Source organism: Hyperolius riggenbachi, chromosome 9, assembly GCF_040937935.1.
Source record: "Hyperolius riggenbachi isolate aHypRig1 chromosome 9, aHypRig1.pri, whole genome shotgun sequence".
Taxonomy (NCBI): Eukaryota; Metazoa; Chordata; class Amphibia; order Anura; family Hyperoliidae; genus Hyperolius; species Hyperolius riggenbachi.
The window spans coordinates 271,404,695-271,432,164 of record NC_090654.1 but is presented as its reverse complement, the minus strand read 5'-3'; the positions used below and the strand labels follow the sequence as shown (position 1 = coordinate 271,432,164).

Sequence of the window (27,470 nt, the reverse complement as noted above, 5' to 3'; positions counted from 1 at the left end):
GCAGCGTTACATGTAACGCAACGTGGGCAGTGTGAACAGCCCACTTGTGTTACATTGCTGTGCGTTGGGGGAGCGTTACAGGCGCACTAACGTGCGCCTGTAACGTCTTAGTGTGTAAGCAGCCTAAAACTTGGAATTACTTGATTTGTGGAGAGGTAAGTAGGGATGAGCGTAATGACCTAATTACGAATTTCCGAAATTTCGCGAAATTACTACAATTACGATTTCAGCAGTAATCGAAATTTCGTAATTTTCGCAAATTACGCAAATTTTCGTAATTACGATTACGAAATTTAGTATTTTAAAGTTTGCAAAGGTTTCTATCCCTCTAGATGCCTAAAATGAATGAATAACCAACCAACCTCCTCCTCCCTCTCTCTCTCTCTCTCTCTCTCTCTCTCTCTCTCTCTCTCCAGAGATCTGTAGTATTTCAAAACCATACTCACATTCATGACATGTCCAGGGATCAAACCCAGGCCAACCACATGGAAGACAGCTATGCTCACCACCATACCACCAAACACACACTAAATAGACTGCTAACCTAAATCTTACTTGTAGACAGTCATATGAGACACATGCTGGGTGCAGGGCTTTGTGATTGGACCATGGACCATGCGATAGAGTGAGGTGCAAAAATGAAATCATGCCTAGCAGAGGATGGTTTCACAGTGCTAAATGCTAGGCTGGCTGTGGTGCAATTGGTTAGTGTGTCTGGCTGGTAACAGCAAGGTTACAGGTTCGATTCCATCCAGGCATGTCTTTTCCTTTTGAGTTCAACAGTTGTCCAAACACCGAGCACAAAGTTTTGCATGCGTAAAGTTTTACGCACGCAAAATACCCCATGGGGTTCAATGGCGCAGCGCGCGCACGCAAAAGGAAAAGACATGCCTGGATGGAATCAAACCTGTAACCTTGCTGTTACCAGCCAGACACACTAACCAATTGCACCACAGCCAGGCTAGCTGTGACCTAACTCTACATGGCTATCTGGGGCTCTGTTGGCTCTGTTTGGACAACTGTTGAACGCAAAAGGAAAAGACATGCCTGGATGGAATCGAACCTGTAACCTTGCTGTTACCAGCCAGACGCACTAACCAATTGCACCACAGCCAGCCTAGCATTTAGCATTGTGAAACCATCCTCTGCTAGGCATGATTTCATTTTTGCACCTCACTCTATCGCATGGTCCATGGTCCAATCACAAAGCCCTGCACCCAGCATGTGTCTCATATGACTGTCTACAAGTAAGATTTAGGTTAGCAGTCTATTTAGTGTGTGTTTGGTGGTATGGTGGTGAGCATAGCTGTCTTCCATGTGGTTGGCCTGGGTTTGATCCCTGGACATGTCATGAATGTGAGTATGGTTTTGAAATACTACAGATCTCTGGAGAGAGAGAGAGAGAGAGGAGAGAGAGGAGAGAGAGAGAGGAGAGAGGAGAGAGAGAGAGAGAGAGGGAGAGAGGAGAGAGGAGAGAGGAGAGAGAGAGGAGAGAGAGAGAGAGAGAGAGGGGAGAGAGGGAGAGACAGAGAGAGAGAGAGAGAGAGAGAGAGAGAGAGAGAGAGAGAGAGAGAGAGAGAGAGAGAGGAGGCTGGCTGGGCTATTCATTTTAGGCATCTAGAGGGATAGAAACCCTTACAAACCTGAAAAAGTAAAATTTCGGTTGGAGACACGAAATTCGTCATTACGGGAGTGAAATTTCGATTACGAAATTGTAAATTACGATTTGAAAATTAATTACGAAATTACGAATTTGGGTCGTAATGTTAAATTTCGCATTCGTAATAAAAGCAGTTCGAAATTTCGAAAATTTCGGCTCATCTCTAGAGGTAAGGAAGCCGAGATGGGAATAATGTGGAATATTTGTCCATATGTGATGACTGGATCAGTTGGATCATTGTATGTGTCTAAAAATAAAAAGGAAAAAAATGACATAAAAAAAGCATTAAAACAGATTTTATAGTGCGCTATGCTGAGGTTTCCTTATCATTAAATCAGATTACAGATTATGCACTTATTTACTATGATATTCTTTATCTCAGGCTGAACCATTACATCCCTCGTTCACCTTCATATAGAATTATAGTTACAGAAATGCCCCCCATTTTAATGCATATGATCGTATCCTTTGCATTAATTAGCAATGCGGACAGTTGTGATCATTGCATGTCTGTATGTTTTGAATATATTTGAAAGTACCTGGCTGGCTGGCTCCTGCAGCTCCTTCCCGCCAGAAGAGTGGCAGTTGCTTCCCCAGCGCAGAGCACATTACCTGACCACGCCCTCCCTTCCTCCACCTCCTGCTCTTTCGGCCGCTGAAAGATAGATAGGTCATAATCTTTCTGCCCAGTCCCTCCCTACTTAATGGTTAATAATGGATTATTTTTACCTTTTGCCACCACATCCCTGGTGTGTTTATAAAAGCCCTGTACATCTCACTTTCATCATTCTGCCAAGCTCGCAATTTCTCTCTGCTATTTTGCGCAGTACGGCCATGCTTGTACATGGTGGGGAGCGCATGATGTAGTTACGTCAACATGTGCATGTGCAGTGCGCTCCTGGCCACAGGTGCGCAATGTAGGACGCCTGCAGCTGGGCCAGTGCCAGCGCACTAGTGCCTGACTCAGCTGACCTGAAAGAGGCTGCCTGAGGGCATTTAGGTAAAAAGGAAGGGGAATGAAGGGGGGGAGAGAGCTTTGGGCATCAGGACAGCTGCCAGTACATGCCTGCTCACCACATTTTTCCTACTTCGTTCGGCTCTGGTACCCTTTAAGCCTCTTATTTTGTTTATAAACTCAGCAGGAACAGAAGATAAAAAGCTGCTGAGCTGTTGTGCTAGCTACAAAGAGTTCATTTCTCAGCAGAGGGAGGGGGTGGGTGTAGTCAGGAAATTTGTGTTTACAGGGAAAGACTGGCTGCTGCACCCAGGGCAGCCATCAGGGTAAGGGGGGGGGGGGGGGACAACTGACACTGCAGTGAGGGGCCCCAGGGCTTCTGGGGGCCCTGCCCCCCCCCTCCCAAAGCGCTGGAAGGGCCGCGTGTGCTGGCTACGGTCTGTGGCTCCCTAACCAGCACACCGCATTCCAGCACTGAGAGAAGAGTGACATCAGTGCTTGAACGTGGGGAGCAGATGAGTGAGCCCGCTACAGCGGACTTTCTATACTGGGGCACCACCTATATCTGGCTACAGGTTACCTATACTGGGCCACCACCTATACCTGGCTACCTATACTGGGGCACCACCTATACCTGGCTACCTATACTGGGGCACCACCTATACCTGGCTACCTATACTGGGGCTGGAACCACCTATACCTAGCTACCTGTACTGGGCCACCACCTATACCTGGCTACCTATACTGGGGCACCACCTATACCTGGCTACCTAAACTGGGGCTGGAACCACCTATACCTAGCTACCTGTACTGGGGCACCACCTTTACCTGGCTACCTATACTGGGGAACCACCTCTACCTGGCTACCTATACTGTGGCACTACCTATACTTGGCTACTTATATTGGGGTGCCTATAGCTTTCTACCTATACTGGGGGCACCTGTACCTAGCTAACCTATACTGGTGCACCACCTATACCAGGCTACCTATACCGGGGCACCACCCATAGTTGAATACCTATACTGGGGCACCTGTATCTTGCTGGCTACTTACACTGGGGGAACCTATACCTGGCTACCTATACTGGGGGCACCTATGCCTGGATACCTATACTGGGGGCACCTATACCTGGCTAGGGCAGGGGGACGAGCTGAGACGGAAGGGGACAAGTGGCAACACAGGGGGATAAAAGAGGCACAGGGGGAACACAGGCAGACAAAAGAGGCACAGGGAGAAAAGAGATGAGACGGGAACATGAGGTCACACAGAGGGACACAAGAGGCACAAACTGAGGTGAGACAGAGGGGGACAAAAGAGGCACAGGAAGAAAAGAGGGGGACAAAAGAGAACGGATAAAGGATAAGAACAAACCTACAAGTTCCTATCTCATTTGTTAACCGGAGACTACCTGTATTTTGCTAGTATTTGGCTCCACCCACAACATGCCATGACCACGCCCACTTTTTGCCGCATCACGCTGTGCATGCCACTTTCTTCAGTTTCGGAGCCATGCACATTGTTCGCCGCAGTGCACTTCGCGCACGGACATGGGGGTGGGGTGGCTACTGGGCGGGCACAGGAACTAGGGAGGGGGGACCCAGGCCCGATGTGTGAGTGGCCCCAAAATTTTTGATGGTGCCCCTGGCTGCACCCTCCCAAAGCCTACCTGATCACTTTATATGGGTACTGATTAGTGTTGTCTGGATCATGAACGATTCGGATCTTTGATCTGAATCTCTTTTGTGAGTCAAATCATCCGAATCATCAAAATGAGTGATTCGGATCGCAAAGGGGGCGGGGCCAGGAGCGGCACGTCTCCCTTTCTGCGGGCAGCGGGGTCCTAGATTCAGAGCTGAGATGGATCGCTCTGTTGGAGGGGAGCCAGCCTTGCAGGGACAGGTAGATGAGAGAGAGGGGACATCGGTGCCACTGCCAGATATGTGTAGAGCACACATACTGGCTATAATGTGCTGCTCGTTATAGGCGGTCTGTTCCGTAGTTGTGCACAGTGAACAAATTGGAAGCTTTTGGCTCAGCACAGCTCAGTAACTTTGGAGACCAGGGTTCGAATCTCGGCTCTGCCTGTTCAGTAAGCCAGCACTAATTCAGTAGGAGACCTTTGGCAAGTCTCCCTTACACTGCTACTGCCAATAGAGCGCGCCCTAGTGGCTGCTGCTCTGCTCTGGTGCTTTGAGTCCACAAGGAGAAAAGCGCAATATAAATGTTATTTGTCTTGTCTTTGTCTAGACAGCGTGCTGGGCTAGAAGGGCAGGCACTGTGATTGCAGGGCAATATGATCCTCCTGCACTGCTCTAAACAGCTGCACTTCACTTCTGGGAATGCTTTGGGCCGGGGAATGCCTTTCTTTCACTGTGCGACGTTTGCATTCAAAGTATACAGATGAACATATAGGTGAAATATATGTAAAGCATATGATTGCAGCATGTGGGTATTGTGTGCAAACAGACATTTCTGCTCTCTGCTCGTCCCTCCTCCCTTCTCTGTCCACTCCCTGCCCGTCTCTGTCCACCTTCTCCCCTTCTCTGTGTGTCCACCACAGGGAAAGTCCTGTCCTGCTAGTCATTTCACCCCCGAATGCTTCCCTAGTAAAATGATCCGAGATTCGGATCAAAGATCCGGATCTTTTCAATGATCCGATTCGAATCATCCGAATCATTGAAAAGATCTGAACTTTCCATCTCTAGTAATGATGGAATAGGGGGAAGAGCCTGTACAGTTGTTCTGTAAGTTTATTATGAATTTATAACTGAATTTTTACAACTAGTAAGACTGCTTTTAACAGAGTAAGGGAAATTCTTAAAGAGACACTGAAGCGAAAAAAAAAAATGACAGCCTCCGTAGAAGCGCTATCTAGCGCGAAACGGCCGTCAGGCATCCTGTGCCCAGCACCCACCACCATCCACGCCTCCTCTCACAAGGGTATGTGTTTTATCTATGTCCATTTTTGCAAGATGTTGCTCATTTGCACTTTATCTACGCTACAATAAATTGAACACTTGCAGCAGTGCCAGCTTTCCCGCTTTCTTCCTGTTTGTTTGAAAAAAAAATGATGATATTATGATTTGTATGTGTAGCACAGCTAAGAAATAAAACATTAAGATCAGATACATCAGTGTAATTGTTTCCAGTACAGGAAGAGTTGAGAAACTCCAGTTGTTATCTCTATGCAAACAAGCCATTAGGCTCTCCAACTAAGTTAGTTGTGGAGAGGGCTGTTATCTGACTTTTATTATCTCAACTGTTCCTGGACTATTTACTTTTCCTCTGCTAGAGGAGAGGTCATTACTTCACAGACTGCTCTGAAAGACTCATTTTGAATGCTGAGTGTTGTGTAATCTGCACATATTATAGAATGATGCAATGTTAGAAAAAACACTATATACCTGAAAATAAAAGTATGAGAATATTTTCTTTGCTGCTAATCTTCTAGTAATTATTCATAGTACACAACCAATTCACTATATCATATTTTTTTTTCGCTTCAGTGTCTCTTTAAAGGGAACCTAAACTGAGAAGGATATGGATTTTTCCTTTTAAAATAATACTAGTTGCCTGGCAGTCTTGCTGATCCTGTGCCTCTAATACTTTTAGCCACAGCCCCTAAACAAGCATGCAGATCAGATGCTCTGACTGAAGTCAGACTGGATTAGCTGCATGCTTGGTTCAGGTGGTGTGATTCATCCACTATTGCAGCCAAGGAGATCAACAGGACTGCCAGGCAACTGGTATTGTTTAAAAGGGAACATCCATATCCCTCTCAGTTTAGGTTCCCTTTAAGTTTGGTTGGTTTGTGGTTCAGCCCACAGTCTGTACTGTCTGGATATCCTCAGAACCTTCTCAGGGCTGCTCAGATATCTCAGATTCAGTATTGGCATCTATTTGGGCCAGTGATTAATAGTTCCCTAAATAAATAGTTTCTCCACAAACAAATGTGCCGTTTTCTTCGTCCTCCATTCACATCAGACCGATTCTTCTAAGCGCTGGATGATGGCTTAAAGGGATACTGTAGGGGGGTCGGGGGAAAATGAGCTGAACTTACCCGGGGCTTCTAATGGTCCCCCGCAGACATCCTGTGTTGGCGCAGCCACTCCCCAATGCTCTGGCCCCGCCTCCGGTTCACTTCTGGAATTTCTGACTTTAAAGTCAGAAAACCACTGCGCCTGCGTTGCCGTATCCTCAATCCCGCTGATGTCACCAGGAGTGTACTGCGCAGACACAGACCATACTGGGCTTGCGCTGTGCGCGCTTGATGACATCAGCGGGAGCGAGGACACGGCAACGCAGGCGCAGTGGTTTTCTGACTTTAAAGTCAGAAATTCCAGAAGTGAACTGGAGGCGGGGCCGGAGCATCGGTGAGTGGCTGCACGGGCACAGGATGTCTGTGAGGGACCATTAGAAGCCCGGGGTAAGTTCAGCTCATTTTCCCCCGACCCCCCTACAGTATTCCTTTAAGGTCTATTTGTGCTAATAATAGAGGCGCAGCTCCAATATAGGGAGGTAAATGAAGTGTGTCTGTTTCCCCAGCACTGACACTTTAATGGGATGCAATTAAACTCCGACGACACTTTTATCATTCCACCTAAACGTCACAAATGTAAATGAGATACAAAACGATGAGCGGTGGGAGTCGGGCTGTAAACATCGACAGTGGCTAAAGTGAGGACATCCCTAGACTCCTCTGTGCTGTGTATAAAGCCTCTCTGTACTACCCCTTCTAGTGTGTACCTTCCCTGATATACTCTGTGCTGCTGGAGGACTCTGCTCCTTCCTGTAACTCTCCTCTCCTGATATACTCTGTGCTGCTGGAGGACTCTGCTCCTTCCTGTAACTAGAGATGAGCCGAAATTTTCGAAATTTCGAACTGCTTTTATTACGAATGCGAAATTTAACATTACGACCCAAATTCGTAATTTCGTAATTAATTTTCAAATCGTAATTTACAATTTCGTAATCGAAATTTCACTCCCGTAATGACGAATTTCGTGTCTCCAACCGAAATTTTACTGTTTCAGGTTTGTAAGGGTTTCTATCCCTCTAGATGCCTAAAATGAATAGCACAGCCAGCCAGCCAGCCAGCCAGCCAGCCAGCCAGCCAGCCAGCCAGCCGCCCTCCTCCTCTCTCTCTCTCTCTCTCTCTCTCTCTCTCTCTCTCTCTCTCTCTCTCTCTCTCTCTCTCTCTCTCTCCCCCCCCAGAGATCTGTAGTATTTCAAAACCATACTCACATTCATGACATGTCCAGGGATCAAACCCAGGCCAACCACATGGAAGACAGCTATGCTCACCACCATACCACCAAACACACACTAAATAGACTGCTAACCTAAATCTTACTTGTAGACAGTCATATGAGACACATGCTGGGTGCAGGGCTTTGTGATTGGACCATGGACCATGCGATAGAGTGAGGTGCAAAAATGAAATCATGCCTAGCAGAGGATGGTTTCACAATGCTAAATGCTAGGCTGGCTGTGGTGCAATTGGTTAGTGCGTCTGGCTGGTAACAGCAAGGTTACAGGTTCGATTCCATCCAGGCATGTCTTTTCCTTTTGCGTTCAACAGTTGTCCAAACAGAGCCAACAGAGCCCCAGATAGCCATGTAGAGTTAGGTCACAGCTAGCCTGGCTGTGGTGCAATTGGTTAGTGTGTCTGGCTGGTAACAGCAAGGTTACAGGTTCGATTCCATCCAGGCATGTCTTTTCCTTTTGAGTTCAACAGTTGTCCAAACACCGAGCACAAAGTTTTGCATGCGTAAAGTTTTACGCACGCAAAATACCCCATGGGGTTCAATGGCGCAGCGCGCGCACGCAAAAGGAAAAGACATGCCTGGATGGAATCAAACCTTGCTGTTACCAGCCAGACACACTAACCAATTGCACCACAGCCAGGCTAGCTGTGACCTAACTCTACATGGCTATCTGGGGCTCTGTTGGCTCTGTTTGGACAACTGTTGAACGCAAAAGGAAAAGACATGCCTGGATGGAATCGAACCTGTAACCTTGCTGTTACCAGCCAGACACACTAACCAATTGCACCACAGCCAGCCTAGCATTTAGCACTGTGAAACCATCCTCTGCTAGGCATGATTTCATTTTTGCACCTCACTCTATCGCATGGTCCAATCACAAAGCCCTGCACCCAGCATGTGTCTCATATGACTGTCTACAAGTAAGATTTAGGTTAGCAGTCTATTTAGTGTGTGTTTGGTGGTATGGTGGTGAGCATAGCTGTCTTCCATGTGGTTGGCCTGGGTTTGATCCCTGGACATGTCATGAATGTGAGTATGGTTTTGAAGTACTACAGATCTCGAGAGAGAGAGAGAGAGAGAGAGAGAGAGAGAGAGAGAGAGAGAGAGAGAGAGAGGAGGAGGAGGGCGGCTGGCTGGCTGGCTGGCTGGCTGGCTGGCTGGCTGGCTGGCTGGCTGGCTGTGCTATTCATTTTAGGCATCTAGAGGGATAGAAACCCTTACAAACCTGAAACAGTAAAATTTCGGTTGGAGACACGAAATTCGTCATTACGGGAGTGAAATTTCGATTACGAAGGCATGTAGAGGGATAGAAACCTTTGCAAACTTTAAAATACTAAATTTCGTAATCGTAATTACGAAAATTTGCGTAATTTGCGAAAATTACGAAATTTCGATTACTGCTAAAATCGTAATTGTAGTAATTTCGCGAAATTTCGGAAATTCGTAATTAGGTCATTACGCTCATCCCTACCTGTAACTCTCCTCTCCTGATATACTCTGTGCTGCTGGAGGACTCTGCTCCTTCCTCTATCCAACCCTCATCTCCTGATATACTCTGTGCTGCTGGAGGACTCTGCTCCTTCCTGTAACTCTCCTCTCCTGATATACTCTGTGCTGCTGGATGACTCTGCTCCTTCCTGTAACCCTCCCCTCCTGATATACTCTGTGCTGCTGGGGGACTCTGCTCCTTCCTGTAACCCTCCCTTCCTGATATACTCTGTGCTGCTGGAGGACTCTGCTCCTTCCTGTAACTCTCCTCTCCTGATATACTCTGTGCTGCTGGAGGACTCTGCTCCTTCCTGTAACCCTCCCCTCCTGATATACTCTGTGCTGCTGGAGGACTCTGCTCCTTCCTGTAACCCTCCCTTCCTGATATACTCTGTGCTGCTGGAGGACTCTGCTCCTTCCTGTAACCCTCCCTTCCTGATATACTCTGTGCTGCTGGAGGACTCTGCTCCTTCCTCTAGCTCTCCTCTCCGGATATACTCTGTGCTGCTGGAGGACTCTGCTCCTTCCTGTAACGCTCCTCTCCTGATATACTCTGTGCTGCTGGAGGACTCTGCTCCTTCCTGTATCCAACTCTCCTTTCCTGATATACTCTGTGCTGCTGGAGGACTCTGCTCCTTCCTGTAACTCTCCTCTCCTGATATACTCTGTGCTGCTGGAGGACTCTGCTCCTTCCTGTAACTCTCCTCTCCTGATATACTCTGTGCTGCTGGAGGACTCTGCTCCTTCCTGTAACTCTCCTCTCCTGATATACTCTGTGCTGCTGGAGGACTCTGCTCCTTCCTGTAACTCTCCTCTCCTGATATACTCTGTGCTGCTGGAGGACTCTGCTCCTTCCTGTAACTCTCCCCTCCTGATATACTCTGTGCTGCTGGAGGACTCTGCTCCTTCCTGTAACTCTCCTCTCCTGTTATACTCTGTGCTGCTGGAGGACTCTGCTCCTTCCTGCAACCCTCCTCTCCTGATATACTCTGTGCTGCTGGAGGACTCTGCTCCTTCCTGTAACTCTCTTCTCCTGATATCCTCTGTGCTGCTGGAGGACTCTGCTCCTTCCTGTAACGCTCCTCTCCTGATATACTCTGTGCTGCTGGAGGACTCTGCTTCTTACTGTAACTCTCCTCTCCTGATATCCTCTGTGCTGCTGGAGGACTCTGCTCCTTCCTGTAACGCTCCTCTCCTGTTATACTCTGTGCTGCTGGAGGACTCTGCTCCTTCCTCTAACTCTCCTCTCCGGATATACTCTGTGCTGCTGGAGGACTCTGCTCCTTCCTGTAACTCTCCTCTCCTGAAATACTCTGTGCTGCTGGGGGACTCTGCTCCTTCCTGTAACTCTCCTCTCCTGATATACTCTGTGCTGCTGGAGGACTCTGCTCCTTCCTGTAACTCTCCTCTCCTGAAATACTCTGTGCTGCTGGGGGACTCTGCTCCTTCCTGTAACTCTCCTCTCCTGAAATACTCTGTGCTGCTGGAGGACTCTGCTCCTTCCTGTAACTCTCCTCTCCTGATATACTCTGTGCTGCTGGAGGACTCTGCTCCTTCCTGTAACTCTCCTCTCCTGAAATACTCTGTGCTGCTGGGGGACTCTGCTCCTTCCTGTAACTCTCCTCTCCTGAAATACTCTGTGCTGCTGGAGGACTCTGCTCCTTCCTGTAACTCTCCTCTCCTGATATACTCTGTACTGCTGGAGGACTCTGCTCCTTCCTGTAACTCTCCTCTCCTGATATACTCTGTGCTGCTGGAGGACTCTGCTCCTTCCTGTAACTCTCCTCTCCTGATATACTCTGTGCTGCTGGAGGACTCTGCTCCTTCCTCTATCCAACCCTCATCTCCTGATATACTCTGTGCTGCTGGAGGACTCTGCTCCTTCCTGTATCCAACTCTCCTCTCCTGATATACTCTGTGCTGCTGGAGGTCTCTGCTCCTTCCTGTAACTCTCCTCTCCTGATATACTCTGTGCTGCTGGAGGACTCTGCCCCTTTCTGTAACTCTCCTCTCCTGATATACTCTGTGCTGCTGGAGAACTCTGCTCCTTCCTCTAACTCTCCTCTCCTGATATACTCTGTGCTGCTGGAGGACTCTGCTCCTTCCTGTAACTCTCCTCTCCTGATATACTCTGTGCTGCTGGAGAACTCTGCTCCTTCCTCTAACTCTCCTCTCCTGATATACTCTGTGCTGCTGGAGAACTCTGCTCCTTCCTGTAACTGTCCTCTCCTGGTATACTCTGTGCTGCTGGAGGACTCTGCTTCTTCCTCTACCTCTAGTGACATTGACAGGACGCTGTAATATCTGTACACTGACTGGGCCACAGTGTTGCTACTTTCAGTGATTCACAATCCTGCCAGCAATATCCCGACACACTTGCTATTAAACGCCATATACCCTCTACTATCTGCAGAATTAAAGCTTTGTTTGCCTATAAACATTTTCCAGGAATACTTGTTTCCCTCCTCCGCAGAATATCCCTGACTTTCCAGTTTTATTTTCGGAGGAAAGTGTTCGGCGTTAGATTCCATCTGTCTTTGTTCTCTCGCTGTTTTGACTTCGGTACTTTTGGATTCGGCACATCAAAACAAGACGTCATTTTAATGATTGCTTTTTGGGAAGAGTCGGGATTGTGTATCATTTACTGGTGTGCAGAAAATTCTACCCGAACGCCCTGCGTACAGGAGACATCCGAAAATAATTCAACTCTAAACTTTGCCACATTAAGTGTACCTGTAACTACAGGGCTGTTTTTTTTATTACTATTAAAGGACACCTGAAGTGAGAGGTATATGGAGGCTGCCATATTTATTTCCTATTAAACAATACCAGTTGCCTGGCAGGCCTGCTGATCCTCTACCTCTAATATTTTTAATCCTAGACCCTGAACAAGCATGTTTCTGACATTATTGTCAGATCTGACAAGATTAGCTGAATGCTTGTTTCTGGTGTGATTCAGACACTACTGCAAATAGATCAGCAGGGCTGCCAGGCAACTGGTATTGTGTAATTGGAAATAAATATGGCAGCCTCCATATTCCTCTCACTTCAGTTCCAATTTTCAATTTTTATAATACTGGCATTTTCTGGAGTATATTAGGCAATGTCACAGACTGTCCTCAGAGGAGCTTACAATCTAATCCCTACCTGCAGTGTGTGCTGATCTCTGTTACCTCCAGTCTGTGCAGCATAAGCTGCTCTGGGCCTGTACTGATAGTAAACTAGCTGCAGTGTGTGCTGATCTCTGCTACCTCCAGTATGTACAGTATAAGCTGCTCTGAGCCTGTACTGATAGTAAACTAGCTGCAGTGTGTGCTGATCTTTGCTACCTTTATTATGTACAGTATGCGCTGGTACTCTGTGCCTGTACTGATAATAAGTCAGTTGCAGTGTGTGCTAAAGTTTGCTATGTGTATTATGTACAGTATAAGCTGTTACTCTGTGCCTGTACTGGTAGTAAACTAGCTGCAGTGTGTGCTGATCTCTGCTAATCTCTAGTATGTACAGTATAAGTTGTTACTCTAATAGTTAATTGGCTGCAGTGTGTGCTGATCTCTGCTACCACCAGTATGTTCAGTATAAGCTGTTAGGCCTAGTGCACACCAGAGCAGTTCGGTTGCGTTTTTAGGAACGCTTGCGGCTGAGGAAACGCTTGGGTAATGTATTTCAATGGGCTGGTGCACCAGAGCCGGTCGGTTTTAGCTAAAACGCAAACTCCTGGGCTGCAGCAGTTTTTGGATTTCGGAGGCGTTTCTACCTCCAATGTTAAGTATAGGAAAAAGGTAAAACGCTTGATAAAACGCCAGATCAGAGCGGTTTTCCAGGCGTTTTTGTTACAGTAGCTGTTCAGTATCAGCTTTACTGTAACAATATCTGTAATCTGCTACACAAAAACGCTACCAAAAATGCTTCACTTTAAGTAAAAAACGCTACACAAAACCGCTAGCGTTTTGCGGATCTGCTAGCGGTTTTTGGTGTGCACTAGGCCGGTACGGATAGTAAACTTCCTGCAGTGTGTGCTTGTCGAAGCTAAAACTCTGTTTTCTCTGAGAACAACAAAGTGACTGGTCTCAATATAAGGGATCCATGCTGTGTCAAACTCTCACCGTAACACGCTCAATCCTTGTAGGGGTCCCTGATGAAGAGACTAAAGTCGCGAAACAGTCCACAGGCCACTCTCACCCTGTAGGGCAGCTTCTTGATGGAAGTGAAGTAGGCAGCGGTACAGCTGTATTCCATTGAGGTTTTAACCGAGTTGTCAATTATTTGTGGTGTCAGTCCCTGCTCTAAATCCAGATAACTGTACGGCGGTTTTAAACTGCGACAGAGAAAATAACTCCAAATACGGAGTGCATTGCTGGTTGGTCTAAAGTGATCCTAAAGTTAAAAAAAAAATTGACTTTTACTCACCTGGGGCTTCCAATAGTCCCCTGCAGCTGTCCGGTGCCCTCGCCGTGTCCCTCCGATCCTCGTGTCCCCGCCGGCCGCCACTTCCAGTTTCGCCGTCAGGACCCGACAGACTGGGAACACAAGTGATTATTCGCGTTCCCAGCCACAATTGCGCCCTCTATGCTGCTATATGCTTCATGCCATATGCTATAGCAGCATAGAGGGCGCAATTGTGGCTGGGAACGAGAAGAATCACTCGCGTTACCAGCGTTCCCAGCCTGTCGGCTCCTGACGGCGAAACTGGAAGTGGCTGCTGGCGGGGACACGAGGATCGGAGGGACACGGCGAGGGCACCGGACAGCTGCAGGGGGCTATTGGAAGCCCCAGGTGAGTAAAGTCATTTTTTTATTTTGACTTAAGGTTCGCTTTAAACAGTTTGGGACCGTCACCTGTATATTTAGATTTATTATCAGTAATAGTGATCGCGATCGCTAAGCGTTTTCACAACCATTTGGTTCTCCTATACTTATAACGCAATCAATGGAAAAAATGCTACATGTGAATAAGCGATTTTGAGAAAAGCGTGAAACAGCCCTTAAGCGATTGTTCACACTGGGGATCACAAAACGCTAGTACAATTGATAAAGTTTACTGATGGAGATTTTTTCACGACTTTTAGCGCATTTATACTGAACATTTGCGATTTTTGAGTGATCGCGATTCACGATTTCTACCATCTCAACCGCAATCGCTCTAAAATTGCAAGAAAGCTCTGCATGCGTCACATTTGCATTTTCCACAAATCGTCCGCGAACGCTGCAGTGAGATTATTGCCATGTATTAGAGAACGCATGTTAATCACCCCAGTGTGAATGGGCCCTAAGGATTTCATTGTCTAAAACGCTGTTCAAAACGCTGGCGATAAACAGGAAACTAACATTTAAAAGTGCTTTTGGTGTGAAACAGCCTCTAGGATTACTCAATGGAAAAAGACTTTCTTTGTTTTAATCTATTGCCACTAACTCCCCATGCTTCCTAGGCATGTCATCACTGAAGGCAAAGTGATGATGTCATAATTATACAGCACTGAGGATGACATCACGCATGCCTCGGCCGTGGAAAGCTCCCTACCACATACTCTAATCGTCTGCATCTCCTTCCAGCGCTCCGAAGCGTCTCCTAGCTGGATAAAACGCCGCTTGCATGACAATTGCCGCTTTATTTGGCTGTTAAATGGAGTTGCGCTATAAATTTTAACAGTGCTTTAACGACTCGTTCACAGGGTTTGCAGAGTGGCGGGCTGTTTTTTTTTTTTTTTTTTGTGATGTTCTATCCTCTCTGTGCACAGAAACGGCGCCGGCAAAGCAGTCAGGAAAGCGGTAATTCGAAAGCCTCGTTTTACCAACCATGGGCCACATTTACATCAAATTGTGTCCTCCATTATTCGCAATCTGTGCGGTTCTATGTAATATCTATGGAGGTTAAGGCAGATTGACATGACTATGTACTCTGTAAAGTGCTGCAGATGATGTCAGTGCTATTTAAATACATAAGAATAATATGGTGGACTACCTTCTCACAGACTGGCCCCACTCCATTCGGTACTGAACTCAGCTGCTCGTCTCATTCATCTTTCTTCTCGCTCTTCCTCTGCCGACACTCTCTGTCAAGCTCTTCACTGGCTGCTAATTAACCAGAGGATTCAGTTCAAACTCCTAACCCTAACCTACAAAGCTCTCCACAATCTCTCTCCCCGGTACATATCCTCACTAATCTCCAGATACAAACCCAATCGCAATCTCAGATCGGCACATGATCTTCTGTTGTCCTTCTCTAGAATCACCTCCTCACATTCACATTTACAAGACTTCGCACGCGCTTCACCCCTCCTCTGGAATGCCCTCCCACAACACATCCGTCACTCGCCATCCTTTGTTACCTTTAAACGCTCTCTAAAAACACACTTGTTCCGACAAGCATATGCACTACCTTAGACCACTTCCCTTTGTCCTAAGGCCAAATTGCACTTCTACTAGGTATCCTAAAACACACTGCCTCTATATATTTGTTGCATACTACCCCTCCTCTCCCCCCCCCCCCCACTCATTCCCTTTAGATTGTAAGTTTGCAAGGGCAGGGCTCTCTCCCCCTTTTGTGTCTTGGAAATCATTATACATTTTATTCATCATGTTACTTTTATCACTGTCATTACTTCTGTATTTTGTATTTTGTATCATTCTTTGTATTTTGTCACTAATTATGTATCTTGTAGATTGGTGTACACCATTGTCTGTATTATTATGTACCCCATGTTTGTTTCTTACTTTGTACAGCGCCACGGAATATGTTGGCGCTTTATAAATTATTAATAATAATATAACTAATAATAATATGGTAGGACATTAGACTGACTGTGGTACGATTAAATTGTGAGCTCCTCTGAGGACAGTCAATGACATGACTGTGTACTGTGTACAGCGCTGCAGAAGATGTCAGTGCTATATAAATACATAATAATAATATGGTAGGACATTAGACTATGACTGTGGTACGATTAAATTGTGAGCTCCTCTGAGGACAGTCAATGACATGACTGTGTACTCTGTAAAGTGCTGCAGAAGATGTCACTGCTATATAAATACATAATAATAATATGGTAGGACATTAGACCATGCCTATGATAGGATTAGATTGTGAGCTCCTCTGAGGACAGTCAGTGACATGACTATGTACTCTGTAAAGTGCTGCAGGGGATGTTAGTGCTAGTGACAGACAGACATTGTGTATTTACTCGGCCAGTCGGCACACACTGAGCCAGGAAGGATTCTCTGAGGCATATCTCAAACATGGCGGCCTTCTATCTCCCTTGTTGTGTCTTCCTCATTGGCTCCCCTCCACCGCGGCGGCGTAGCGTCCTCGGGGTCCGTCTTCTCCCGTAATGCCGGCGAAAAACTCTGCTCAAGGCCAAAGTCTGAATCACTTTTATGATGTGTGTAACTTGGAACTTTGAATGGCTTCCAAATCAAATTAACATAAACGGCAAGAAGGATGAGGCAATGTTTTGGCTGGCGCTGGACACTGAGAGCCGCGAGGCTGAGAGGACGCGGCCGCGATAGTCCGCCGATGACTAATGCTCGTTTTGTCCGATTGTTTGAAAAATTAATGAATCTGGGTTCATTTCTGAGTTATGTGTACAAACTTTCCAGAGCCGAAAACACGACAAAGTCTGAGTCATACCTGCGCCGCTGCCAAAACTTCGCAGAACCGCTCGGCTGAAACCTAGCCTGACGTCACCCTCTGAAAACGGCCGCAGCGGCACCGCTAGAGGGACAGAGGGGCTTGTGGTACCCAAACTCAGACACATGTCCGAATAAACCATCTGGTGGCATAGAAAGCATTGTCCCCAAATGTTGCCTTTTGTTTGTTTTTAAAGGAAACCTGAAGCGAGAAAAAACCCAAACGTATGATATAATGAATTGTTTGTGTAGTACGGATAATGTATAGAACATTTGTAGCAAAGAAAATAGTCTCCTATTTGTATTTTCAATTATATAGCTTTTTTAGATCATTGCCTCATTCTGTCATATTTGCAGGATACAAACCACACTCTGTCTTTTAAGCTGTAATACAAAGCATGAATAATGACCCTTTGAATTTTCCTGCTGTTAAACTTTATCTCAAGCTGTCTTTCACTGTTTCTTGCCTGTTTAAAGTAAACCTAAGACAAAAAGAATTAAAAGTTTTTTATACGTAGCTGGGACTTCCTCCAGCCTCCTTCCATGGAGATCGCTTCCTCGCTGCTGTCCTCCTCTTGGATGGTCTGGTAGATTCCCTGTTATCTATGGCCAGTTGCACGTACTGCGTAGTATAGCCTGGACACGTGCGCGCACCCCTCGCTCCCTTCACCGGAAGCTGCGCATTCTGCATTCTGTTCCCATAAAACTTTTCCCTTCTTTTGTCTCAAGTGCACTTCAAGTCAGGGACGGAATTCCCATAAGGCACTGTAGACATGTGCCTACAGGCGCCTGATAATGTAAAGGCAGCTCGCCCCCCTCCCCGAGCACCTCCCTCCCTCTCTGCTTTCTTATGCAGAGTCCTGATGAGAGTCTAAATAAGAGGTTACTCACCCTGTTCTCTGCAGTCCACTGATGAGAACTTACTTCAGCCAGAGGTACCTCTAGCTACTTAATACTGAGGTTCCTCTAGCTACCTAATACTTGGGGGCACCTCTAGCTACTTAATATTGAGGATAGCTCTGGCTACCTACTACTCTAAGGTACATACACACGTCTGATTTTTCCAAACGACCGGTCGTTTGGAAAAATCAGATGTGTGTGTGTGTGTACCTTAAAACCTGTACTGAGTAAAATTATTTAAAATAAACACGAGGTAACTTTAATTGAACATTACATAATTATCTTGCCATCAGTTCCTCTCAGAAGTTCACCATTTTCTTCTGACAATAATCCCTTCCAGTTCTGACAACATTTTGTCAGAACTGAAATATATCAGTTGCTGTCAGTTACAGCTGAGAGGAGAGCTGATGTGTCCATGTTTCCCTATGGCTCAAGTGGGCGATGTTACAGTTAAACTGTGTGCTGACCAGGAAGCTGTTATGGGGTAATGGCCATTTTTAAAATGGAGGACAGAGAATTCCATTGATCACAGTGGACAAACAGTACGCAGGAGAGGAAAAAGAGATTGAGGAGTAGACTACATGGGAGGTACGTATGACCTATGTATGTTGATTTTCACTTTTAATTTTCAGATTTTTTTTAAAGTGAACCTCCAGACTACAAATCTACTCAGCAGCACTGAAAAGGCTTGGTGTTTGTTTAACAGGTTAACAGCATCAGAACTTTGTTTTTCATACCCAAGCCTAGTTTTTAGCTGCTTAGAAGCTAAGCTCCACCCCATCAAAGAAAACTGCCCAGGCATTTTCCCCCTGATACTGTGCAAAGCATAATGGGATTTCTGATGATGTTGTTCTCGTTGCCTAGCAACTTGGAGGGGTGATCAGGACACAGGACAGTTGGAACTGTGTCTCATGCTCCCTGTCACCTCCTTTCAACCAAAAAGATGGCTGCCCTCATGAAATCACAAACATTTGCCTGTTCTTTTAAAACAGTGTGGGTAAGAGATTATATTACCTATCTATTTTAATTAACATAACTAATTTAACTTAATGGCAGTATGTTTGTTTAGGCTGAAGTCCCCCTTTAAGGGGCACCAGTTGCTATCTATGATGGGTAAGGGAAGTAAGGAAGAAGTGACAGCTCGGCCAGCCAGCACACCTGTGGTGCGGTTCGGTGGGGGTTTGTAGGTTCACAGAGGGATGAAGTCTAAGGTGGCGGGACATCTGTGCCTATAGGCTCTTGTGAGGTAAATCCGGCCTGCTTTAAGTGCTTCAGAAAACAGGACTGCATTGACCAAGTTGGATGGAATAGCTCAGAGAAGCTCTTTTGCATAGATAACTGAAGTTTATTTTAACTCTTCCTGTACTGGAAAACCATGAGACCCCTTTCTTTACTACTTATGTTCTATTTCTTAGCTGTACTGCACATACAATTCATTATCTCATACGTTTATATTCAGTTCAGGCATGCTGGTGTTCCTTAGCACTCTCTCTCTCTCCAGCCTTCTCCTTAGTGAAAATCGATTGGTCTGACATTTTGGGGAATCCGTTCTAAATCGAACCTGCAAGGAATCAAATGAGAAAATCGATGAGGATATGGCCACTTTTTCAGTGCTAATTAACCACTTGACGACCGGGCTAATTCTTTGTGATCTGTGCTGCTCTCCAGCCCACAGCACAGATCAGCAGGCAGCCAGGGCGACCAGACTAACCCCCTTTTTTCCCCACTAGGGGGATGTCCTGCTGGGGGGGTCTAATCGCCGCCGGCTATTTTCGTTATGGGGGGGGCTCCTCAAAGCCCCCCTCCGCAGCAATATTCCCTCTCGCTCTCTTTCCCTCCCTCCCCTCCTTGCTGTGGGCGGCACAGGACGGCGATCCATCCTGCGCCACCTCTGATAGGCTTCAGCCTGTCAGATGCCGGCGATCCCCGGCCAATCAGAGGCCTGATGTAAACACAGAATTTCTTCCCCGTGTGTTTACATTTAACCTGCGAGCCGCGATCGGAGGCTCACAGGCTGTTCACGAAGACACCCTCCGTGAACTGACATGGAATGTAAAAGCACCTACAACCTGCCGCCGCCTATTTGCGTTAGGCGGTCGTTAAGTGGTTAACAGTAGAATTTTGTATGAACAATTCTGTATTTCGGTCCAATAATGTGATAGAATTGTATGCGTATAGAAGCTATTAGTGCTATAAATCGGTTATGAACAATATTGTCGATATTGTCTGATGTTGGCAATGCTTTTTGTGGCAGAACTTTTTTGTCAGTTGTGGCCAAACTGTAGCTTGCTGTGACAGATGGTGAACTGTTTCAGTTGCTTTATGAAACTGCTACTTGTTGTATTGCTAATCCAGAACGTCTGATGCCTTCTATGGCTGGATACACAGTGATGTGTTGCATGCATAATACACACATTATAATGAGTTGGAACTGCAATGGAGACTGGACAAAGAATAACACAATAAATAAGGAGTATATTGAACAGGCCCATAGAATTGTATGGGCAACGGAGCACTGTGAACTGGGCTCAAATCTCTGACCCACCAGTATGCATTATACATAAGATTGCTTATTCTGCCTTTGCTGGCTGCATGCTTGTTCCAGGTGTGACTCCGCTGGCCGCATGCTTGTTCCAGGTGTGACTCTGCTGGCTGCATGCTTGTTCCAGGTGTGACTCCACTGACTGCATGCTTGTTCCAGAAGTGACTCTGCTAGCTGCATGCTTGTTCCAGGAGTGACTCTCCTAGCTGCATGCTTGTTCCAGGTGTGACTCCATCTGGCTGCATGCTTGTTCCAGGTGTGACTCCATTTGGCTGCATGCTTGTTTCATAAGTGACTTCACTGGCTGCATGCTTGTTCCAGGAATGACTCTGCTAGCTGAATGCTTGTTCCAGGTGTGACTCCATCTGGCTGCATGCTTGTTTCATGAGTGACTCCACTGGCTGCATGCTTGTTCCAGGAGTGACTCTGCTAGCTGCATGCTTGTTCCAGGTGTGATTCCATCTGGCTGCATGCTTGTTCCAGAAGTGACTCTGCTAGCTGCATGCTTGTTTCAGGAGTGACTCTCCTAGCTGCATGCTTGTTCCAGGTGTGACTCCATCTTGGCTGCATGCTTGTTTCATGAGTGACTCCACTGGCTGCATGCTTGTTCCAGGAGTGACTCTGCTAGCTGCATGCTTGTTCCAGGAGTGACTCCATCTGGCTGCATGCTTGTTCCAGGAGTGACTCTGCTAGCTGCATGCTTGTACCAGGTGTGATTCCATCTGGCTGCATGCTTGTTCCGGGGTGACTCAGATATATATAGACAAGATGGCATCCTCCTAATCTCTCCCAGTTTAAGGTGGCTTTGTTACAGCCATTGCAGTTAGTTTGAAGCTGGTAAATGCAGAAACTGCTTGAGAAGTGACATTTTAAGCAGCGTTGGCAGAATATTGTGCGCACTCCGCTCGCTGAATAAATAGGTCCGCTCCCCCAGAAGTCCAGGCGGGACCCGAGACGTGCGGCTTCACATTCAAGGAAGAGGGGTGAAGATTAGTTCTGTCTTATGACAAGTTAAAGGGATTTTAATTGTAGCGCACAAAGCTCGCCGGCCGCGTCCCAGCGTGTGGCTTTCACTCCGGCGGGAACGAGCCAAGAGGCGCATTTCATCAGCTTGGCTGCCCCGGGACAGAGCCGCGATCACAACAGACTGAACACGGGACCGACGCACTACCGCCGCCTCCTGGTGCCAAAGGGTTAAGATGCTTAAAGGTCCCCCGAAGTAAAACGACATCGGTATCCCTCGACAAACAAGGAAGCGACTTAGAAGCCTCTCGAAAATACATATATTTTAGGCTAACGTCACACTTGTCCATGCAGAGAACCATCAGCTTTCTGCTATGGGCGGTTTATATGCGTTTTTCCTGTGTTTGCGTTTCTCTGCGAGCGTTTTTCATGCATTTCCGTTTGCATCTTTAATCAATATTCAAATATAACAAATGAAAATACATCATTTTCGAGTTAGATTGTATTTTATTTTGGCAAAAACACATGCGTTTTTTTCCACCTTAGGAAAGCATTGCGTTCTGCATACAATATGCAGACAGAATGAAGTTGTTGAGCGTTTTAAAGGACATCCGAGGTTAAAATAAACTGATAAGAAAAACAATTGTATCTATCCTCCTTCTCCTAAAAATGACTTTTTTATTTAGATATCCCACAGTTTTGTTTTACATTTAAATCTAGTTTTTTACTGTTTCAGTGTCTCTGCTCAATGACACTTTCATTGAGCCAGAGAGTATTCATTGAGTATGCCAGAGATAAAATCTATTACTATTATTATTTTTGATTTATATAGCGCCAGCATCTTCCATGGCACTGTACAATAGCATAAATCTATGAACTATTGTCCGTTTTTATCTCTTTTCTGCTCCAGGAAGCCATTTACTGACAGGAAAGTATTTTGTGACTGTAATTACTTATCAATGAGGGTTATGCTTTAGGGCCCGTTTCCACTCTCGCGGAAACGGCCGCGAATCCGCAGAGTTTCCCCGCAGGCAAATCGCGCGGGGAAACTCTGCCATAGAGGATAACGGCGCCGCCGGCCGAATCGCTTGCAGTAGCGATTCGGCCGGAAACCCCCACAGAATTCGCGGTGGAGGCTGCGATTCCCATAGCCGTGCATGGCACGGCTGATGGGAATCGCCTGCGATCCCGCCCACCCGCTCAGTGCCGGCGTGCGTCTACGAGACGCACGCCGCACTAGTGGAAACGAGCCCTTAGTCTGACCCAGTCCAACCCGGTATCAGCCCGGACAGAAACTGTCACTTGCATACCTGATGTTTAACTCTTTCAGGCAGAGAAAGAAAAAAAGGAACACAGCATAGTTATTTGTGTGCTTGGCACTGTACATACCCATGTCTATCTCATCATGTCACATGCCACCTCTGTTGTCCTTTAACCACTTAATGACAAGCTGACTTATAAAAACATCCTGCTAGAGCCTCTTAATGACTCCAGGACTGTCAAGTCAGACAGTGCTGCTGCCACTGTGCGCGTGCACGTGCGCGCCCCCGCATTCCAGTGCACGTGAAAATAGTGAATAAAAAAAACCTACGAAAGAAAAAATACACCTTTATTTCCAAATACTATATTGTCACCATACTTTGTACTAGGGACAGCATTAAAATCTTGTTATAACCAGAACAGAAAGGCAGATAAAATGTGTGGGTTTTATGCACAGTAGCAGTGTTTATATTAACCACTTCAGCCTACAGTTTTGTTAACTTAATGCATCCGAGCAACTTTCACCTCCCATTCATTTGCCAATAACTTTACCACTACTTATAACACTGAAATGATCTATATCTTGTTTTTTCCACCACCAATTAAGCTTTCTTTGGGTATTGGGTGATACATTTTGCTAATAATAATTTTATTCTAAATCCATTTTCACAGGAAGACTAAGTAAGAAATGGAAAAAATCATTATTTCTCAGTTTTTGGCCATTATAGTTTAAAATTAATACATGCTACCATAATTAAAACCTATGTATTTTATTTGCCCATTTGTCCAGCTTATTACACCATTGAAGTTATGTCCCTATCACAATGTATGGCACCAATATTTTATTTGGAAATAAATATGCATTTTTTTTAATTTGCATCCATCACTATTTGCAAGCCTGTAATTAAAAAAAAATCATATTAATATACTTCTTTGACATGCATATTTAAAAAGTTCAGACTCTTAGGTAACTATGTTGTTGTTTTTTTTATTGTAATTTTTTTTTATTAAAAATTTTATTTGAGTAATTTTTGGTGTGGGAGGTAAACAGCTAATTTTAAATGTGAAATAATGTATTTATTTAAAAAAAATGGATGTGGGTGTAGTTTTACTATTTGGCCACAAGATGGCCACAGTGAAAAAGTCCTGGAAGGGATCAATCTCGCTTCCAGGAACTAGAAAGAAGAAGGGAAACTTTTTTTTTTTATGCAGAAAGACCGCGGCCTCTGACAAGAGGCCGTTGGTTTTTCTACGGGGGACTTAGATCAATGAATGGGAATTATATTCCCATTCATTGATCTGTGGGCTAACGGCAGGTGGCGGGAGCATGCGCGATTACGCGCCTCAGGCAGCCGCAGCAGCACAGCCTATCTGGACGAACATATTTGTCCAGATAGGCTCAAGTGGTTACAACTATAGGGGATGAAATTGGAGAAATAGTGTATTTTTTTTTCATTTTTTCCTTGTTTTTCCCTTTAAAATGAATAGAAAATAAAGTAATTACTGAAAACAAATATCAACCCCAAAAAGCCCAATTGGCGGTGAAAAAACAAGATATAGATCATTTCATTGTGATTAGTAGTGATTAAGCTATTGGTAAATGAAAGGGATGAGCACTGAAAGGTGAAAATCGCTCTTGTCCGTTAGGGTAAAAACCGCCTTGGGGTGAAGTGGTTAAAGTGAGTGGTTACCGATTAAAAAAAAAGTCAGATACTCACCTAAGGAGAGGGAAGGCTCGGTCCTAATGAGCCTTCCATCTCCTCTCCCGGTGCCCGGTGAATCCTCCGTTCAAATCCCCCGCCGCGGGGAACTTCAGAAGTCTTCGGGAGCACTCGGGCTCCCGAAGACGGGCCGCTCCTTACTGCGCATGCGCGAGTGCGTCATAGGCCTGCGCGAGTGCGTCAGAGTGGGCACTCGCGCATGCGCAGTATGGAGCGGCCCGTCTTCGGGAGCCCGAGTACTCCCGAAGACTTCTGAAGCGGCAGTATTTGACCAAACTGGTCGAATACTGCAACGGGGGATCCTGAGCGGGACTGGGCACCAGGAGAGGAGAGGGAAGGCTCATTAGGACCGAGCCTTCCCTCTCCTTAGGTGAGTATCTGACTTTTATTTTTTTTAAATCGGTACACATTGGCTTTAAAAACACATTGAAAAATGCATATTAATGCATTTATTGTGCTGCCCATAGACCATCATTATGTGTGTTTTTGCATGCGTTTTCTTCAGACCCTACCCTTAGGCGTTCGCTCCTCTCAGTATAATTGGTTCAAGATTGTCACACTCCTCCGTCAGGACCCCTTTGGGATCAGCTGACCAAACAATGATGTATGTAAACATATGTCAATCGGATGAAGGGCTGCATTTTTGGCAGCATTTTGGGATCACCGATGATCGCCTGCGATTCCCAAAAACCCTTTGTCAATGAATGTAAGTGAGAGGGAACCCATTATTGCCTTAGTTCCTTCCTGGTTGGAACCTTTAAAGGCAACCTTAACAGAGAGGGATATGGATGTTTCCTGTTAAACAATACCAGTTGCCTGGCAGTCCAGCTGATCTCTGTGACTGCAATAGTGGCTGAATCACACCCTGAAACAAGCATGCAGCTAATCCAGTCTGACTTCAGTCACAGCACCTGATCTGCATGCTTGTTCAGGGGCTGTGGCTAAAAGTATTAGAGACACCGAATCAGCAGGCGATTCAGGCAACTGGTATTATTTTAAAAGGAAAAATCCATATCCTTCTCAGTTTAGGTTCCCTTTAAAGGACAACTGTAATGGGAAGAATATAGAGGCTGCCTGCCATATTTGTCTCTTTTATAAACAATACCAGTTGCCTGGCAGCCCTGCTGGACTATTTGGCTGCAGTAGTGTCTGAATAACACCAGAAACAAGCATGCAGCTAATCTTGTCAGATCTGACAATAATGTCAGAAACACCTGATCTGCTGCATGCTTGTTCAGGGGCTAGGGCTAAAAGTATTAGAGGCAGAGAGGATCAGCAGGACTTTTTTTTTTTAAAGGAAATAAATATGGCAGCCTCCATATCACTCTCACTTCAGGTGTCCTTTTACTGGAGCAGTTGCAAGCTGCATACAGTTTACACCATAGTTCTGAGCACCTCATTGGCCATCTCTAGAGCCGATCGGTAGCATTTGTAAATGGGAGACAGCACTGGCAGCCTCCATGCTCCTCTGGTTTTGTTGTCCTTGGCAGTGGTGATTGGGGGAGGAGGAGGGGTGGCCCGGGGTCATCCAGCGATTCCCATGCAGGGTCAGGGAGGGGAGAGGCGGCTGATGTCACCAGACAGGTTATCGGGGCAGGACATGTGACCAGGTAACTCTATACACCTTGGCAACACCCTTCAGCAATGTGAGGCTCCGGTGGCAGCGCTGGGAAAAGTTGGAACTTGTTTCCGTCTCTCCTCCGGGCCGGGATCTGTCGGCACACGACTGCGGACATCCGTTGGCCAGACCGCTGCGGAATCTGCTCCGCCTTCATCAATGACGGTAAACTGAGTGCTGCTGTTTAGCGAGGACGACTGTTGTTTGGTTGGCTTGTTTGTTCCGTAACAGGACTTGCTGGGGAACAAATGAACTGTTTATGACTGCTGAGAAGAGCTGTGTATTCTTACACCAAAGGAAAAATGTTCTTAAGAGGAACTGTCGTGAAAAATCTTAAAACGCATACAAATAAGAAGTACATTTCTCCCAGAGTAAAATGAGCCATAAATTACTTTTCTCCTATGTTGCGTCACTTACAGTAGGTAGTAGAAATCTGACATTACCGATAGGTTTTGGGTTAGTCCATCTCTTCATGGGGGATTCTCAGCATGGCCTTTATTCCGTATAAAGACATTCCTTGAAAATTATTAATACAAAGATGCTGGCCAGCCTCCCTGCTCGCTGCACACTATTTTGGCAGTTGGACGGAGCAACTGCCATTCACTAAATGCTTTTAAAAATAAAGAAAACCCTGAGAACCCCCCCTATGAGAAAATGGGCTAGTCCAAAATCTGTCGGTAATGTCAGATTTCTACTACCTACTGTAAGTGACAGCAACATAGGAGAAAAGTCATTTATGGCTCATTTTACTCTGTGAGAAATGTACTTCTTATTTGTATATGTTTTAAATTTTAAGATTTTCGCGACAGTGCTTCTTTAGTGTGCTGATGTGCGCTCATACATGCTTTTTTATATGCTGATTTGCAAGTGTGTAAAGGACACCGGAAGTGAGAGGTATATGGAGGCTGCCATATTTATTTCCTTTTAAGCAACACCAGTTGCATGGCAGCCCTGGCTGCAGTAGTGTCTGAATCACACACCTGAAACAAGCACGCAGCTAATCCAGTCAGATGTCAGTCAGAAACATGTGATCTTCATGCTTGCTCCGGGGCTAAGGTTAAAAGTATTGAAGACAGGATCAGCAAGACAGCAGGAAATGTGCATTGTTTAAAGGGGCACTATGGCGAAAAATTGTAAAATTTAAAATATGTGCAAACATAAAAAAATAAGAAGTATGTTTTTTCCAGAGTAAAATGAGCCATAAATTATTTTTCTCCTATGTTGCTGTCACTTACAGTAAGTAGTAGAAATCTGACAGAAGTGACAGGTTTTGGACTAGCCCATCTCTTCATTGAGGATTCTCAGGGATCGATTTATTTTCAAAAGCACTTAGTGAATGGCAGTTGTTCTGTCCAACTGCCAAAAAACTGTGCAGCGAGCAGGGAGGCTGGCCAGCATCATTGTTCAAATCCTTTTTAGGGAATATCTTTATAAAGAATAAAAGCCTTGCTAAGAATGAAGAGATGGACT

The 27,470-nt window shown here is 45.8% G+C and overlaps 1 protein-coding gene across 3 annotated transcripts in view; it reads left to right on the top strand.

Annotated features, from left to right (window-relative positions):
- Positions 1-27,470, top strand: part of FOXN3 (forkhead box N3) — a 294,461-nt gene that overhangs the window by 80,555 nt on the left and 186,436 nt on the right. Inside the window, exon 1 of one of the 3 annotated variants that reach the window (XM_068252251.1) lies at positions 26,092-26,165. The exons of the other annotated variants lie outside the window; for them this stretch is intronic. The gene's annotated coding sequence lies outside the window, so the exon portion shown is untranslated. Of the gene's footprint in view, positions 1-26,091; positions 26,166-27,470 lie in introns of those variants that run through there. 3 annotated transcript variants of the gene reach the window in all.